Source organism: Anneissia japonica, unplaced genomic scaffold (assembly GCF_011630105.1).
Source record: "Anneissia japonica isolate Jap-2015-1 unplaced genomic scaffold, ASM1163010v1 scaffold287977_len69666_cov148, whole genome shotgun sequence".
Lineage (NCBI taxonomy): Eukaryota > Metazoa > Echinodermata > Crinoidea > Comatulida > Comatulidae > Anneissia > Anneissia japonica.
The window spans coordinates 2,478-8,102 of NW_022700955.1; the positions used below are offsets into that span (position 1 = coordinate 2,478).

The window sequence follows — 5,625 nt, forward strand, 5'->3', positions numbered from 1 at the left end:
TTTATTCTAATTTTAACTGAGAGCCATGCTTTCAAGTGTGTTTTTATAAAGCTTTTATGTCTTCCAATATTTTTCCTTTTAATTTGTACACAAATGAAGCTCCTTCCTTTCAAATGCACAGTATGCTGTACCTTTGTAACACAGAGATTTGGACTGGGTTTCGGAAAACTGAGTTTTGGTAAACTGGGATTTCATGATTTTAGTGAACTGCATTGGGCATTCTGGGTTTCGGCAAACTGAGTTTTTGCAAACTAGGATTTCATGATTTCAGTGAACAACTGGATTCGGCAAACTGGATTTCGACAAACTGGTTGGATACCTTCTTGAATACTATTGCTATCGGCGAGAATGCATCCTTTTCACTGAAAGAGATTTTGTGACTCGAAAGTTGGAATTACAACCAATACATAAATATCAACCGTTCCATTCTGGAGACATCGATATTGCAGTCGTCGCTACTGATCTTATTTTATGACAACGGAGAGAGTCATTCTAAAGACAAACACTGGCAAATACCGAAAGATTAAGTGGCATTAACTTTCACCAGCGAAGAAATCATCCCTTATTTTATCTCGTGCTTCTGTAGCCAAAGGCAAAGTTTTCTTGACACTTTCTGATAACTTTAAAGTTTTAGGTGTTCTGTCACAAAAAATATCTGAGGAACTTGAAGACTGCAGGATGGAGTTAAGGGGAAAAGTGTAAATCAAGCAAGATGTGAAATGTTCAATAGAGGCAACAAGATCACAGACATATCATTGCTACCACCATGTTTGCAAGCAGACCCTTGAGCACTGGGGGAAATTTAATTGCTAAAGAATGGAAATTAAGCAGACGTAAATGATTTGGTCAGCAAAAATAGTATTCACAACAGATGGAATGATCAAATAAAGCAAAAAATGATTGAGACAGTGATGCCCATGGAAGTCCAAGAACTGTTTATAATAACGACGAAGACTTTCAGATTGCAGTGATATTAGCAATACATGAAGATTATTGCTCAACATGGGGTAATACACTAAAGGACAATTATTAAATGAATTAATGCCTTTATACATGAAAATTATGGTAGTTATTTGTGTGGTCCTCTGGAATACCTTGTGTAGTACACAAAAATAATGAAAAACAACCGTATATTTGTACGAAAGCTGGAATTTCTTTAGGATTCTGGTGATATTTTCCATTTTTCAAAACAGAAAAGGGCTAATATAAGGGGGAATTTTTACTTACATTTCCAAAAGTGAGTTAGCTTACCACCCTAAAATAGGTTATTTTGGGTTTAAAAAGTCAACAGCAGTTATACATTCATGTTTGTATTAAACAAATTATTTAGGGTATTGAAATTGCTGTTAAATTGTTCTTTAATTTTGGCGGCCATTTTAAAAAGCGCCCTCAATTGCCTCTCGAAATCTTCACATTAATAACTATAGCTAGTTATACTCCTATCATTACATATTCAAAAGTTGGTCAAACCTACCTCTTCTGTGCTTATTTTACCCATATAAATGTAGTTTATTGGATTTTGGCGGCCATTTTGAAAAAAGCGCCCTCACGCGAAAGTTCTCAGGTTACGCCTCTTTTACCTCACATATTCTGATTCCCCATAAAAAACTGGTCTAGAAAAACCATATGAGAATTTCTACCTCTCCAAGTGGCACCTATCTCAATTATAGCCTGGTCTAACACTGTATAATATAATAGCGATCGTTTTCAATGGGTATTTATTACAGATATCAACCCCTGCTTTGAGAGCACAGACGACTGCTTACAGAGACTTTTCCAAGATTGCATTTGATGGGAAGAAGTGAAAGTTCCAAGATTAAATTCTATCGAAAAATTGTAAAATGGGATTTGTAGCTTTTCAATAATTACTTCACTTACACACTGTTCAATATAATAGCGATCGTTTTCAATGGGTATTTATTACAGATATCAACCCCTGCTTTGAGAGCACAGACGACTGCTTACAGAGACTTTTCCAAGATTGCATTTTTTTAGGCCACGAGCAGTACGATTGTCAAACATGTTTTCATGGCTATATACTAAATGAAACCAGTGATTCATGCGTGGGTAAGTTGATTCACGACGAACAGTCTTCTCTTAGAAATAGAAGTAGGTATCTCTTTATTAATTTTATGGCTCTTATCATGTGTATAATGAAGTACTTTTTAAATGTAAGGCAGTTTTGGGCAAAACAGAATTGGCCTATAATCCATTCTACTTAATTTTCGCTGTGGAACAAACAGGAATAATTTAAATGCAGAACATTTTAATGTTTTACCAACCATTATTTCAATTAATCATTCATCCATTGTGTCTGTTACTTATTGTATTTTAAGCTTTCATAATAGTAACTTTATTGATTTTTAATTTAAAAAAAATTAATGTAATAATAGAAATAGATAAGGATACCCTAAGGAATGGACCTTCCCACTCAGGAAAGGTTAATTAGCCGTGTTCCTTTATTGCAGACGATGTCAATCAACACCTTGGTGTTTACACCGAATAAACTCATTCCTGATATATTGATTCGTAGTTTTGACACTTAAAAAGGTTAATTAGTTGTGGCTTTTTGTTGCAGACGACGATGAATGTGCCAAAGAGACCTTCGATTGTCCATCTGGTTTTAAATGTAATAATACTTATGGCGGCTACGAATGTGTCTGTCTGTCAGGATTCATCATTGAAGACAATGCATGTGTTGGTAAGAGATATTATTTTACTATCACTTCATTGTGCCTGCACTCTATATAATACCGTACTAGACGACGGTGATAATGATGATTTTGGATGAATGAGTTTATTCGGTGTAAACACCAAGGTGTTGATTGAGCAGTGTGGAGAGTATACCGTGAGACAATCCGATACTCTATTTCGAATGAGTGTACTGCGTTCTTTAAGTGTACTTGGGCCATAATAGACACAGAACAAATGGCGCCTTAAACTCCTTATCCAGAAGACGATGCGCTATCATAACTTGCATTTCAGCCCTCCAGCTGAAATACTGTACAAGGAAAGCAGCGAAGGGAATTAAACCGGCGACCAAGATTATCTCTGAGGTTCTGCTTACACACACAGTGGCTCCACCAGTTTAGCCGACTGAGCTAAGCTGGAAGAATTTGAGTGAGAACATTTTAATTGTTTACCAACAATTATTGCAATTAATCATGTATTGTGTCCCTTACTTATAGTATTATAAATCTCTCATAATGGTAAATTCATTTTTTTTTAATAAAAAAAATTATGTAACAATAGAAATAGATAAGGACACTCTAAGGGAATGTACCTTCCACTAATCACTATCGCTCGGATATTGTTACTAAGGTACAACAAAACAACACCGTAAACATAATGTATGTATGTTAGAGATGCACGTCCACTTGGCCCTGATCTGATTGGTCAGTTTTGACACTTTAGAAAGGTTAATTAGCCGTGGTCTTTTGTTGCAGACGTTCATGATGAAGATTATTAAATATTTTAATAATTTTTAGAATTTTTTCTGAGAGATGAGAATGACTGTTTATGAAGCCCGTGTCCATCAAACGCGACCGTATCAATATAACTGGCAGTTATACCTGTCAATGCCAATTAGAGAGATATTCATTTGACAATGGCACATACGTCAGTAAAATGATTATAAAGCAACTCGTCCACAATCTGTCATGTTCATTGACTTTTATTTGAATCATTTATCCTGATATATTAATAGACCAGTTCGTAGTTTTGACACTTAAAAAGGTTAATTAGTCGTGGTCTTTGTTGCAGACGTTGATGAATGTGCCAATGAGACCTTTGAATGTCCATCTGGTTTTAAATGTAATAATACTTATGGCAGCTACAAATGTGTCTGTCTGTCAGGATTCATCATTGAAGACAATGCATGTATTGGTAAGAGATATTATTTTACTATCGCTACCTTGTGTGCCTACACTATAATACTAGGTGATGATGATGATGATTTTATTACAGACTACTGCTCTGCAAGTGACTTGTGTCCCTGGACAAGGCACTTTTTTCTATGGTTGTCTCTCTCCACCCAGGCGTACAAATGGGTACCTGGTAGGTTCAAACACAACTATGCGCTGATTACAGCTGCAACATTATGGGGCATGAGTGTTGTTCCATGTGCTTGATCCAGTGACCGGGGGTAATAATGTAAAGCGCATAGAGGTTACTCTACAATATGCGCTATACCGGTAAGTCGACAATTATTATTATGATGATTTTAATTGGATGGATGAGTTTATTCGTTGTAAACACAAAGAATAACCCAATAATAGCAGCGACAGGAATTGAATCCCGTGGACCAAGAGATCTTTACAGTTCAGCGCACACACATAGTGGCTAACCACAAGTTCAGCAGACTGCATGGCATGATGATGCCAATGACGACGATGATGATGATGTTCATGATGAAGATTATTAAATATTTTAATAATTAATTTTTAAAAATTTTTCTGAGAGATGAGAATGACTGTTTATGAAGCCCGTGTCCATCAAACGCGGACTGTATTGGCAGTTATACCTGTCAATGCCAATTAGAGAGATATTCATTTGACAATGGCACATACATCAGTAAAATGATTATAAAGCAACTCGTCCACAATCTGTCATATTCATTGACTTTTATTTGAATCATTTATCCTGATATATTAATAGGCCAGTTCGTAGTTTTGACACTTAAAAAGGTTAATTAGTCGTGGTCTTTGTTGCAGACGTTGATGAATGTGCCAATGAGACCTTTGAATGTCCATCTGGTTTTAAATGTAATAATACTTATGGCGGCTACGAATGTGTCTGTCTGTCAGGATTCATCATTGAAGACAATGCATGTGTTGGTAAGAGATATTATTTTACTATCACTACATTGTGCCCGCACACTATATAATACCGTACTAGATGACGGTGATGATGATGATTTTGGATGAATGAGTTTATTCGGTGTAAACACCAAGGTGTTGATTGAGCAGTGTGGAGAGTCTACCGTGAGACAATCCGATGAGTGTACTGTGTTAAGTTTACTTGGGCCATAATAGACACAGGAAAAATGGCGCCTTTAACGTCTCAACCAGAAGACGATGCACTATCATAACTTGCATTTCAGCCCTCCAGCTGGAATACTGTACAGTCGACCTTCCCATTTACGAACTTCTCATTTACGAACCTTCTATTTTACGAACGGTTGGCCGATGACGTCATCGCTAGATTTATTCATCTTATTTTAATGCTATTTTTATTTATTTTAAGAAAAACAAATTACAAAGGTCATTAAAAATTGCATTGGAGTACTAGTTATACCGTCATTCCATAAATACATCATACTACTTTAGGCTTAGAAAAGTCAAACCAATACATGATGTAAAATAATCAAAACTAGGCGAAATTCAGGCAGGCAGTGCATGCTGCTAGGCCTACTTGGGCCTACCTTGTCTGGGCTAATAAGGGCAAGGCTGGGCAGCCTACCAGGGAGGCCTACCCTACTCTGTCTATGGTTAACTGCGGTCTAAATACATTGTAAATCAAATCAGCTAGTCCGAGTTTAAATGTATGGTAACATCAACCTTTTATCCTTTTAAGAATAAATCACTGTTCGGATATTCAATAAGCATCTGTATTAATTATTTGTTT

At 36.2% G+C, this 5,625-nt stretch overlaps 1 protein-coding gene across 1 annotated transcript in view; it reads left to right on the forward strand.

The window, feature by feature from the left end:
* The first annotated feature begins 2,583 nt into the window (after positions 1-2,583).
* The window catches only part of LOC117103459, a 37,216-nt gene continuing 34,174 nt past the window's right edge, over positions 2,584-5,625 (forward strand). Inside the window, exons 1-2 of the mRNA XM_033244016.1 lie at positions 2,584-2,701; positions 3,763-3,885. The gene's annotated coding sequence lies outside the window, so the exon portion shown is untranslated. The remainder of the gene's footprint in view (positions 2,702-3,762; positions 3,886-5,625) is intronic.